General features: G+C 38.9%; 1 protein-coding gene across 16 annotated transcripts in view; it reads right to left on the minus strand.

Moving 5' to 3' along the window:
- The window catches only part of plce1 (phospholipase C, epsilon 1), an 88,883-nt gene extending 76,751 nt beyond the window's left edge, over positions 1–12,132 (minus strand). For 12 of the 16 annotated variants that reach the window (XM_055004804.1, XM_055004809.1, XM_055004806.1 and 9 more), the window contains exon 1: positions 2,249–2,376. The gene's annotated coding sequence lies outside the window, so the exon portion shown is untranslated. Of the gene's footprint in view, positions 1–2,248; positions 2,377–9,108; positions 9,215–11,094; positions 11,205–12,012 lie in introns of those variants that run through there. The other 4 variants (XM_055004797.1, XM_055004801.1, XM_055004798.1 and 1 more) reach the window with 4 other exon arrangements.
- Between the last annotated feature and the right edge of the window lie 202 nt (positions 12,133–12,334).

Consider the following 12,334-nt stretch of genomic DNA (forward strand, 5'->3'; position numbering starts at 1 on the left):
CATCATTATACCATCACTGCTGAGGAAGCTTTAAAATAATAAACCATCTCACATAAAGAGGAGACATGCAAAGATTCTGAATTTCCTCAGAACTAATAAAGGCCAGTGATAATGGATATATGAAGCGTTTCTATTCAAAACGTTCTTTAGCAATCAGTATAATAAAAATATATAATTTTGCATGCAACATAGACAAAACTATCTGATAGAAAATAATTTGCTAATTCATTTACAATATTTACAGTGCATTTTTGCAGCACATCAATACTGCAAAGTGAGTGGCAGTGAACACTGTGGAAACTTGTTTTATGGCCTGTCATAAAACAGATTATAGATGTCAGGGTTCACACAGAATTTTTGTAACATCTACGTTTAACAACACAGCAACCTCTCACATATGAAAACACAAAAAAATGCATCTATTGTTAAGTTTATCGTCTCTTATCCTGTCTAATTTAATGGAGTATAATGAAACGTAACAACAAGTCCCAAGGTACATTTCACTGTGCTGGTTGCACAATGTACAGCAGAATACTGCACCACTAGACTGAAACTGCAACACATGGGGGCTGCTTCCCTGGAGCAACATTGTTATGACATTTGACCCACTGACATGCTGACATGACAAGGAAAGGAAAGGATTTTCCCCTCAGTTTCTGAAAGTTTGTCAGAAAAAGCTTAGCCGCGGTTAAGCTCATCAAAACAAAGTCAATTTGCAAGCGCTCATGTTTTTATCAGCCAGTTTTCATCACGTCAGACTGCATTTTTAGAGCATGCTGTTCTTGATTGTGGAGAGAACCCAGGCCAATTCACGACACTAAGAATCTCACCAGCATGTGTCACAGTTAACTAACAGGTCCAACCAGATTGATCAAAATCTGGCAAAGTATGCGCAACATTAGTTAAGACATATGACTTTATACAGTATCTCTTTCCAGCACTTGTGTTAATTTTTGGCATCAAATCATAAATAGGGATCGATTTACTTACAATTACAACAATGCTGCATCTTTCTGCAAACCTGTATGAACTCGCCTATATTCCCTATTGCCTGAAATCAAGTTTGGTATGTATAATATTGAGAGCAACTGTCATCAAGTTTAGGTGTGGCACAGACAAGTCATGGCAACAACAACAAATGGAAGAAGAAATGAGAAATGAACGATCAGAGAAATACATAATCTAAAACATGTAAAACAACATTTTTATAATTAGAAACCATCACTGTGCAGCTTCTAGTTATGTTGCGACCACACAGATGTTAGCCGTCTCGTTGAAACCAATGTCATGTGAGGACACACAACACGACACATGTCAGAGCATGGACCTGCCCTATTATGGGTCAGGAGGGCAGCACTAGGACAACATTTTGGTTACTCAAGGCAAGAGGTTCCATACTGTGGCTTTAAATCCTGAAGGCATGCACTGAGAAGTATGATGTACAGCTGTGTTTTCCATCAAGCTAATTTAAAATCACTCAGAAATTAGCAGCGGGATAGCTTTTCCACACAATGGAAACTTGAAGTTGATACATGCGTATGTAAAATGAGGCTTGATATAGATGTGCTGTGCTTCATTTAGTGTCCATCCTCATTTTTATCCTATAATTTACAGAATGTGCAAAAAAAACAGCCAGAAAAAAAAGGCTTCTCAACACCACAACCACGGCTGATCTGCTATGTGTCTGTCTCAAAAGGTGAGACTTACAAACACACAAAAGAAACCAGCAGTAATCAAAAAGAACTATGAAAATTCTGCAGAAAGTAAACCTAAAAAAAACAACTACACACACTTTATACTGTTCAAAGTAGCTCTTATTATCAGCTGAACTGTGACCCTGACTGGCAAAGCAAATGGCTCTTCCAGGCTAAATCTCAGCCTAAGGCTAAAAATGCAGACAGACAGACACACACACACACACACACACACACACACACACACACACACACACACACACACACACACACACACACACACACACACACACACACACACACACACACACACACACACACACACACACACACACACACACACACACACACACACACACACACACACACACACACACACACACTGGAAACCAGGCCACTCAGAGTGACAAGTGCACTGACCAAGATAACACTCAATCACTTCTACTTCACTTGCCTTATTACATACAATATTGTCCAACACATCAGATTACAATCCCTATATGAAGGTTTGCTTCTAATACAATTCTTCTATCTAACCTTCTGACAGTACTTACACGTCATGTGGCTTTATGGCTCTATAAAAGTAACGCTCCAAGTTTTCCAGGTGATACAGGATTCCTGCTTACTATCTTCTCGTAAACTGAGTGAAACAGTGTGTGGCTGAGAGAGACGGAGCAAACAGACAACATGAGGGATGGGCCTTCCTCACCAGGTTCAGCAGCCAATCAAAATGCATTTTGTCTTCAAGTTTGGACATAATTTATTAACAGACATGTATCACCTTGACAGTCGTCTGACCGACAGTTCCAACACAAAACAAAAGTCTGCAGTGACTTATAGTGACCTAAGTTCCAGAAAAAATTGCAGTGCCAGTATTCTTGCTAACAGCTGGAAGAGAACACTGACACCATTCTTATGTTTGTACTGTAAATATGAAGCTGCGATACAGAAAGTGAGTTTAGCACAAACACTGAAAATATGAGGAAATAACTTCACCTATCCAAAGGTAGTTAAATCACACTAACTCTTTTGCACATTCATTAGTGCATTACATTGTTTTGTTTTGTTTTTAAATCCATGAATAAAACAACATGTACAAGCTACGATTCAAATGTATTTACAGAATAGAAGAAATCCCATCCTGAAGTCAACCAGCAGAAACTTCAACTGTAGCACATATGTCCTTAGTTGTACTTCAAACACAAGCTGGAAATTCAAAATTTCAGATTCATCAAATATTACTAGAGGCAAGTATTCTCTGAAAAATGGCAAAAGTTTCAAGCAAAAATGGGCACGTATATTGTTTTAGAGAGCTTATATACTTTAACAGAAGCCAAGGATGTCTCATCAGCAATAACCACACCACCACAAAACCTTTAAGAAATAAGGACAGACAGTTGTCTGCATTTATCTTCTGCCTTCTCTGTTCTCTCCAATAAGACCCGATATTTCCCATGATGCAATAAAATGTAACACATGTTGATGAAAGCAAAGGGGTATGATCTCAGCACCTCTGAAGGGTCCTGAAGAAACTGGATATAATCAGAGTCAGATGGTTAACAAAGAGCTGTGTATATATTTTTTTTTTATTTGGGTGTGCGTCAGTTGTTCCCTCATTTATCTCTAAAGGTTACTTGCACTCTGCCATTCTGTGCACAAGTAGTAGTGAGGATGCTTTCAAAAATAATGCCATGCATGGTTTTGATGATCATTTAAATCTGGCACAGCTACCCCTTGTCTTTAAAACAGCACCAACCCTAAGAGGTACCCTTGTGTGCAGTTTTTCAAGATATTTGGCAGGCAGGTTGCTCCAAGTACCTTGGAGATCAGTTCTGAGGATTCATACTGTTTCTGCTTCTGTCTCTTCATGTGATTCCAAACTGAGTCAGTGATGTTGAGATCAAGGTTCTGTTTGGGCAGTAATATCTGTCACTCGATTCCTTGTTCTACTTTTTGCCAAAGATGCTGTAGTTTCTTAGAACTCTGTAACTATTTGAGATTGTTGCAGGATGACTTTGGTATGAATCAAACACATGCCTGATGATGTGCGGTGAAACATCTAATAAAGTAGTTGTACTGTATATTCGAAAAATGAGTAGACCACGTCATTTGTCACTCAATCACTATGTAGTACTAATTTTGTGTCACATAAAGGATGCTAATATGTTTAAAGTATAATTCAAATGGCATCAAAGTACCATGATCTTCAGAATTAGAACAAATGTACTTCATACTCTTGCTTAGTAATAAAAGACCAGAATGCTGATATCACTCTTTGATTCAGCAGTGGGATTATAATTTCAAGTATGGACAGACCAACTGTCGGCCTAAACAGAACCAACAGCATAAACAGAACAAGAAGCACCAAGTTGCCCTGAAACAGAGTCTTTAAAACAACAATTAATAATGCTTTAAGATATGGACATTGGTGGGAAATAAATGTGACAGAACAGTGAACTATTAAGAAAATAGAAAAGAACGGCAGACATAACTGTAGGAGACAAATTGATCAATCTCAGTCGATCCCACATCAACAGAGAAGAGCCTAGGCTTAGGTATAGGCCCTAAAAAAGTTGTCAAATAAAACAATAAAATAAAAAACTTCGTCAATCCCTAATTTCAAGAAATATTGTACTTAAATGAAACAGGTGGCGAAAAGCAGGACTCTGTTAACCATTAGAAACTGATGAACAACAGGTAGCTCAGGGCAAAATTATGGGAATAGGATTAAGGTTAGGATTATTTTTTTTAGGGTTAGGGTTATTTTTATTTTTTTTTGGGACACTCAACCACTCAGCTATGTGTAATAACCTCTTTATTAATAATGGGTATTCAATCATAATAAGTGACAATTTGTTTTAATGAGTTTGTGTCTCAGGACTGGAATAGTGTTTGAACCCCTGGCCAGAAAGCGCTGTTTATCCCCTCAACACGGGGCCTTCACTCCTACATAAAAGCCTTTTTCTAATGTCCATTCATGAGGGATTATTTCACAACTCATCCAAACGATGACTCACAGCCCGTTATATGATTAGATCCACCGTCACATGGGGGCACAGGAAAGTAAAGCCCACTCAGTGAGGAAGCAAGCAACAATGCGGTGAAAACCTTTGATATGCACAATTATTTTTTTAGGCTAACTTTAAAACTGCACAGTCAGTGGGCAAAAGAAAATAAACGGCGTGTAAAAATACAAAAACGAAAGCTGTATTCGAACCAAGCTGAAATGCCACTTATCCTCCTGAGCCTCCAAAATACTGGACTAAATACTTCGCACTAAGGTTTAGTATTGGATCTTGAACATTCCACTGGCATACTAAGCAGGTCAGGGAGAGAAGGAATCCCCTTTTCTGTTGTGTAGAGGTCAGAGAAAATAAAGGCATGCCATGTGAGTACAATAGGGTGACGTTCCTGCTGGTGTCACCAGTGAAAATTTCACATTTCAAATAGATTATCCCTTTAGTCACAAATACTTTGCTGATGCCAAGAAGACTAGTGACTGTTAGTACCGCAAAGAAAGTGCTTAAATTAAAATTAAGAATGCAATACAACTAGGCATGGACAAACCCCTGGACCAGCAATTTGAGAAAATGGACTTAGATTCAAATGCTAACTATAGACAAGTATTTAGTGAAGCATTATGAAAATAACATTAAATTTACACTGGGCCATGAAAATCAGAGTATCCATTAAAAGATATTTTTTGACAATCCATGCACCCTGACAGCTACGCAAACCACAAAGTACATTAACAGATTAGCACATAGTCAAGAGGAATGAGATTCAAAGTAGATATTCGGTAATGTGGGGCTGCACTGGAATTAAAAATGTGTTATACAGCCATCTCTAAGTTCCAGTAACACAAAATCCTGCACAGTTCCTTTAAAGTCTTCAGCATTATAATGCAGTCTTCAAGACATAGAGCCCCCCTCTCTTTAACACAGGGGGTCAGAGAAGAAAAGACGCATCATATGACTACAATAGAATCACATTCCTTAAAGCTTCCACAGTTGAAAAGAAACCAATCAATGTTACCATGCAGCACAAAGACCTCAGCATGGACACGGGTCAGTGTAGCTGGGAAGTTTAGAAAGATATGTGCTTTGCAAGATAAAACAAAGATAAGAGTGTTTCTATTTTACAACATATGCAGCATATTTAAATGTTATTGTGGATTTTTGGGGGCATATTGAAAGAATGACTGTGGGCAGAGGAATTTTGATCTGGCTCAAAGAAAATCAGACCAGGGGGTAATCAAATAATAAGCACCTGAAAAAATTCTGAACCACTGCCACAGCTAACGTGTCGCAACCTGGCGTGTTTGATTGTTATATATATAAAAAAAACTTATAAGAATCCTCTGCTATTAAGTTTTTAATCTATTTATAGAGTAAGAGCTGTCACACATTAACTAATAAGTTGTGGATTTCTTCAAAAATCAACAGATTAAACAAGTAATTGCATCACTTCTGTTTACTGTTGTGCTTTTAAAACAGAAGCAACTGAATAATACGTTGATTTAATAAAGCACTTCAGCTATTTAATAGACACTTTATTTTTACTCAATCTTGAGCAAATTTAAAAGAAAGCCGGTGGCGCCCAACTTTGGGCAGAAAATCAAAGCTCAACTGGGTAAGAACTGATGAAAAACTGCTTTCCACCGGCTGGCCTGAAAATTTCAGCAAATTAATTTGGAAAAAATGTACTTTTTCCAGATATGCATGATGGCATCCAATTTGTTAGGAGAATTTAAAGCACCAATTATCAATCGTTTGAAGAAAGTCTTATTAAATCTTCGGTTTTGGACGCAAAATGAGTCACTGGTAGGCAACCATATAAAAGAGAGCTGGTTATGTTAATCATAGACACTTAATTGCTCCAAAATGACAGCATTTCTTATATTTATACATGTAAGCAGCCTAATTAATGCCTCTAGTGCAAGATGATCTGTTAATAATAAAGACTGATTCATCTGAAGAGGCAACGCAGATCTTCACACACTAAAAATCTTCAACACTGTGATGTCTCCGGAGTGATTGAGGCTATGGACTGAAATAGCTTAGATTCATGAAGATTTTACTCCAACCAGTCACAAGAATAGCTCATAAATACTCAAACAGCTGCAGGGTGGAAACGCAGGAATATGAGTGATTTAAGTGAGAGAAAACTGCCATCCCATTACCAATTTATAATGCCATCAAGTTGACACGGACAGCATCAGTATCAGACAGACAGGATGCAACAAAAGAAAAGGAAAACAAAGCTAATATGATGAAACATCATCATGCAGTCTTTTGCAGGTTACCTTTCATTGTGAACAAGCACTCCATCTGTCAGTAACAAAGTGAGAGGCTGGGAGCAGCGTTGCAAACAGAACAGACTTTTCATGCAAAAGGGATCTGCAGAACATATGGCTTTGATTAGAGGGCAGGGCAGAGGGAGACGCCAGTGGAAACTGCACAGAAAGAGAGAGAGCTGCTCTGTGTGTGCACATATCTGTTTGTGTGTACATCAGTGTAACAACAGAGCGAGGGGCTGAATCAAGGAGTGACTGTGTTTTCACGGTGGATGAGCGCATGAATGTATGTGGGGTGTACGCATGCACTCGTTAACAAAGGCAGAATAAAAGATGACTCAGAAGGGGGAGACTGCTGAACTGAAACAACATTGTTGTTTGTGAGTTTGTGTATCTGCAGCAACAGCAAGAGTGCTATAGTGGTGGTGTGACAAACGTGAACGGTGCCAATAGAAATCCTGGTGCGTGTCCATAACGTATCTTGCATATGGGGCAAAATTTACACTGTGATCATCAGAAAGATAGCGCAACATACATTTTACTGTTGATTAAAATCCACTGAACAAAGTTTGTGTGGTCTCCTTCCAATGCTGTTTTGCATATAGGCTACACACTGTGTAAGAATATAGTCTAGCTACAGCTACAATCAAGGTTTCAATAGATAATTCACCCAGTGCAATGCAATCGATAAATTCACAGTTGTTGCCCAGACAAGACAAATCCAAAATAAGTCTATATCAGACACAGGTCTGAGCAAATGGAAAATTGATTTCAGCACAGAAGCATGTTGCGTGGGATCTGCCTTATAAAGCTGAATCATTTTTACAGTAATTGCTTTGTTTACCATTTTCGCCTTTGCCTACCATTTGTTCATGTTTGCACGTGTCTGAACTATCCCAGACAGCATCAGTTCCATGAGGATACATTACTGCAAACAGTAAAAATATTCCAACTTCAGTATGGCAGTTTTTAAGGATATTTCTACTTTTGTGCACACAAACTGTACAACAACAAACTTTGCATGTTAAACCTTTTAAACCACACTCATTTTCAGGATTCAACTGCTTGAAAGCTTGGTTTATAGCTCAAGCAAGTAATTCTCAAAAACAAGAAGGAAAAATTCAACTATGCTTGGGCAGTTCCACGGTATGGCATGGTTGAACTACCAGAAATCATTCATCAGATAAGCAGCTGGCAGTGGACAAAGATGGTGGTCAATGGTGGGGATACGGGACTCCTTAACTGTGTCCCAAGTTATAAGACAGCCACAATTTATATTTTACATATTCAGTTATAGCCACCTGGAACCCTAGTTATGAATGACGGGTTCCTGCTATCACATACTGATAAAAGATTACAATTCATGTATATTGGTTCCAAATATATCGGTCAGTCAATAATTTGAAGTAACCTTGTTGCACCGCTGTCTCACATTCAGTCCTCAAATGCAGCCTTGGAGGGATGCAGCTCCTGAATTGAGACACAGCTCATGTCTGGGAAAATTCTGGATTCAAATGCAATGATATAAGTGAGCCAGCGAACATTTGCTCCGAGAGAAAGTCTTGGCCAAAGCGGGTAACACATCATTCAACTGCTGTCCAAGGTAGCCTGCAAGTACCTCTGCATCTGTGCTTCAAGTACAATATAATATTCAGCACCGCAGAGGAACACAGCCATCACTCAACATTCCCCCAAAAACACACAAAGTAAATATGCTCATCTCCTTGGTAACTACACATATAGGCGTTAAAATCATAGAATGATCCATTACTTTTTCTTTTGTAGTTGTAGGTTAGTAGGATTTAAATAGTGTAAATTACTAAATCTTTCTTTAAAGATTTTTTTTGTCTAATTTAGCAACAGCTTTCACAGAACTACCTCACAGTGTAACTATGATATATTCTTGGCTTATAACAGACTATCTGTGATGGCATGTAGCTCCAGTGTGGTCATATTGAGCTATTAACGGCATTTTATTCTTTTTCACAATGTATAACAAAAAAAAGAGGTCAAAAGTATTTAATCCCAACAAAAAGTCTACAGCTGTAAAGATGAGACCTACAGTTAACCTGTGATGTTTTACCATGAGTGGGTCCCTGTTTTGTTTGTGTTGCTCACCTGCATAGGGATGCACACTCATCCACAACCACGCCAATGATGCAATGCACATTCCTGCCACTTATTTATGGGTATTCCACTGAACAACAGCTGGTGCAGGTAAGACCTAAACAAAGATAACATTATACGAGGGTGAGGAGGCAGAATGTGTGCTGGTAAATAATTAAAACCTTGCAGAATTTTAAATGTTCCCAAAATAGTTGGCTTTGCAAAGGCTGCATAATGAAGGAAATGTGTTCAACATGTAAGTTAGAACTCAGGTATGCAAACTCCAAGGCTCGGCTGTAATTTCAGAGGTAATCAAAGTGCAGCAGAAGTTTGATAAGAAAGAGGATAAAATGATGACTTACACAGTTGCTATCCATTTAGATTAAAAGTCAGCTGTGACTGCAATCAGCACTACCCTACAGTCAGACACTGCAAACATTGTGATGGCACTGAGACAAGTGTGGAGCTGCACAACAGCAGAACAAATGGGAAGCATATATTGGAGTTTCTGGAAGCGAGGATGCACAGACAATAGCGACTTTGGACACAAGTCCAACCAGTCTCCCAGTCCTTGTATGCTCCAGACGTTTTATTTCAAGATGCTACTTTCCCTTTACTTCCTTCAAGCCATGATGTTAAAGCGCTCATACTGACTGGAAGTTGAATAAATATACTGGATGCAATACTAAAAAATACTAAAAAAATACTAAAAAAAAACCTTTTCACCACAGTACTATAATAACATTGTTTTATTGAACAGTTGCTGATCGAACTGTCTAGATTATAAGCTGCCACTTTATCACGCTGTGTTAAACGCCTTCTTTCATGAAAGTCATAATGTTCTGTTTTTGCTGAAACTTTTTTCAATTCAGATGCTGCAGTTTGTAGTTGTGTCAAAATGTGTTAGTTATTTTGCCCACCTCGTCAAAATCAAAGAGAATAGACCAGACAACAGAAAGTGTCTCTATAAATGTAATACAGTACCTAACCACCACAAACTAGTGTTACTCTCTAAAATGACTGTAATAAACTTACTTAAGCTATGAAGGTAGAAGACAGACTCCCTGCATGTAGGCTGCAGGTTTAACCTTGTCATTGACTGCAAGTTTCACAATCCCCTGTCAGGAAGCAACAACAGGACCCTCTAGGCTAGTGACCTACCACACTGAAATTTTCAAGTAAATTCTCGCCTCCCTTCAGGCAAATTTACCACTAAAACAATAAACCTGTTACTATCTTGAGGGAACAATGAATCTACATCCTTTACTGAGCTTCATCCAAGCATTGTTACTGGTTTAAAGAAATCTAAAAAAAAAGCCAAAGCATTTTTCCCTATAGCAGAGTTATAATGAGGTGCAGTCAGACCATTCTGTGATGCAGAATGGTCTGACTTTGCGAGACAATTTTGAGGGAACTGTGTAGCTGCATATTTGGCTTAGCTCCGCCAAATATGCAACATAATATGACTGTTGTGTTTACAGAAATACAATTTTCAAAAAAAAGAAAAACTCAAAGCATTTTTCTCCTATTGCAGAATGATAATATGAGACTGCCAGACCATTCTGTGCTGTAGAATGGTCTGGCAATGCAGGAATACAACTGTGGCAACAGTATATATCTAGCTATAGACCAACCACAAACAACATTTAACACAGAATAGAATAGAACATCCTTCATTAGTCCCACAAGGAGAAAATTTGCAATTTCACTGCAGCAAAGTAACAGTAAGAAAAGCAAGAAAACACAACTACGGTATATTTAAGAGGTGAGGTATACACACTATATATACACAATATAAATAAGAAAAACAGAAGGACACAAGGAAACTAAGATATAAATTTAAGAATATTTACATCAATGAATTGCACTTGGGTTTATTGCACATGACAGTTGGCTAACTGTCATTATGTGTGTGTGTGTGTGTGTGTGTGTGTGTGTGTGTGTGTGTGTGGTCTATTAGGAGCAGTGCTGATTATAAAGTCTGAAGTTGTTCATGACCTGTTTGATCAACATGACCAAGAGCCAGAGATGGTGAGCCACCCTCCAAAACCCTCAGATCTCAGTCAGTGAATCATTTGCAGGATGCTGGATCCGTGGAGGCCCTAATCCTGTAAAACCCAAAGGATCCACTGTCAGCATACTGGTGCTAGACACCACCGGACACAGTTCAAAAGCTGTTTTCATGGACATCAATCTACCATAAAAGGCAGGTGGTTTGTCTGCATCCTTTCACTTTGCATTGTAAATAAGAGCTGCTTATTCTACTTGTATGTCAAAGTTGCCCATGAGTCTCTGCACGACAGACACCGGGCAAAAATTCTTGCCCTTCTGAAAGGCTGCAAGATTCTGATCTGGATTTGATTAATCTGGCAGTGTTTCTCTTTTCATTTCCATTTGGAACTGATGAATGTCTTTTCTTTCGAGCAGCAACATCACAGAGAAGCAGGTTAAAGGTCACTATTCTCCAGGGATGCCTGGGGGACCCTTCCTATCTAAACAGTGACCTCACCTGTCAGACTAAAAACAACTAACAGCACATTTCAAAGGGAATGCATGAGAATCATTGCCAAACACTTAGCGTAGGCAATAAACACAAACAGTTCTGTTTTCGCATACAGCAGTGCAAACTAGGAGCATTTACTTTTCGTTTTTACGTGACAACCTCGTACATAAACGAACAAATGAACAAACAAATTTCGCCTTTATTCGCTTCTCGAAGTGCATAAACACGAGTAAAAGCCCCAGCTTTACTATGAAAGCTGTTTGGGGTGACTTCAGGGTTCACACACCACTTCTGGGAACCACTGACACAGCGAGCAACTCCACAAACCGCCTTCTCGACCAAAACACACACGAAAAGTTGTTTAAACTCCTGTCCTGTGGTGTCAGTTTGAGGAAACTGCGGCACAAACTTACCAGCCAGTGTTGTCTAATCCACTCGGCATCCACAGAATCGCCGCATGAGGATTAGTTGAACACGTTCTGCTGAAGTTCTCGTGGACTGAGTGGACAGTTGATGCAGCAGCTCGTGTTGTGGTGGGAAACCGCTCAGTGTGCTGCGGTGCGTTCAGGGCTGCTCGGAAAACTGAGCTTCCACTGAAGAATCAGGTCTGCAAGGCAGAGGTGTCAAACTCGCTTTAGTTCAGGAGCCACATACAGCACAGTGTGATATCAAGTGCGCCGGATCATAGCATAATAATTGATGGTGACTGATTTTTTTTATTTTTATTTTCGTCAT

The sequence above is a fragment of the Amphiprion ocellaris genome, chromosome 18, assembly GCF_022539595.1.
Source record: "Amphiprion ocellaris isolate individual 3 ecotype Okinawa chromosome 18, ASM2253959v1, whole genome shotgun sequence".
NCBI lineage: Eukaryota > Metazoa > Chordata > Actinopteri > Pomacentridae > Amphiprion > Amphiprion ocellaris.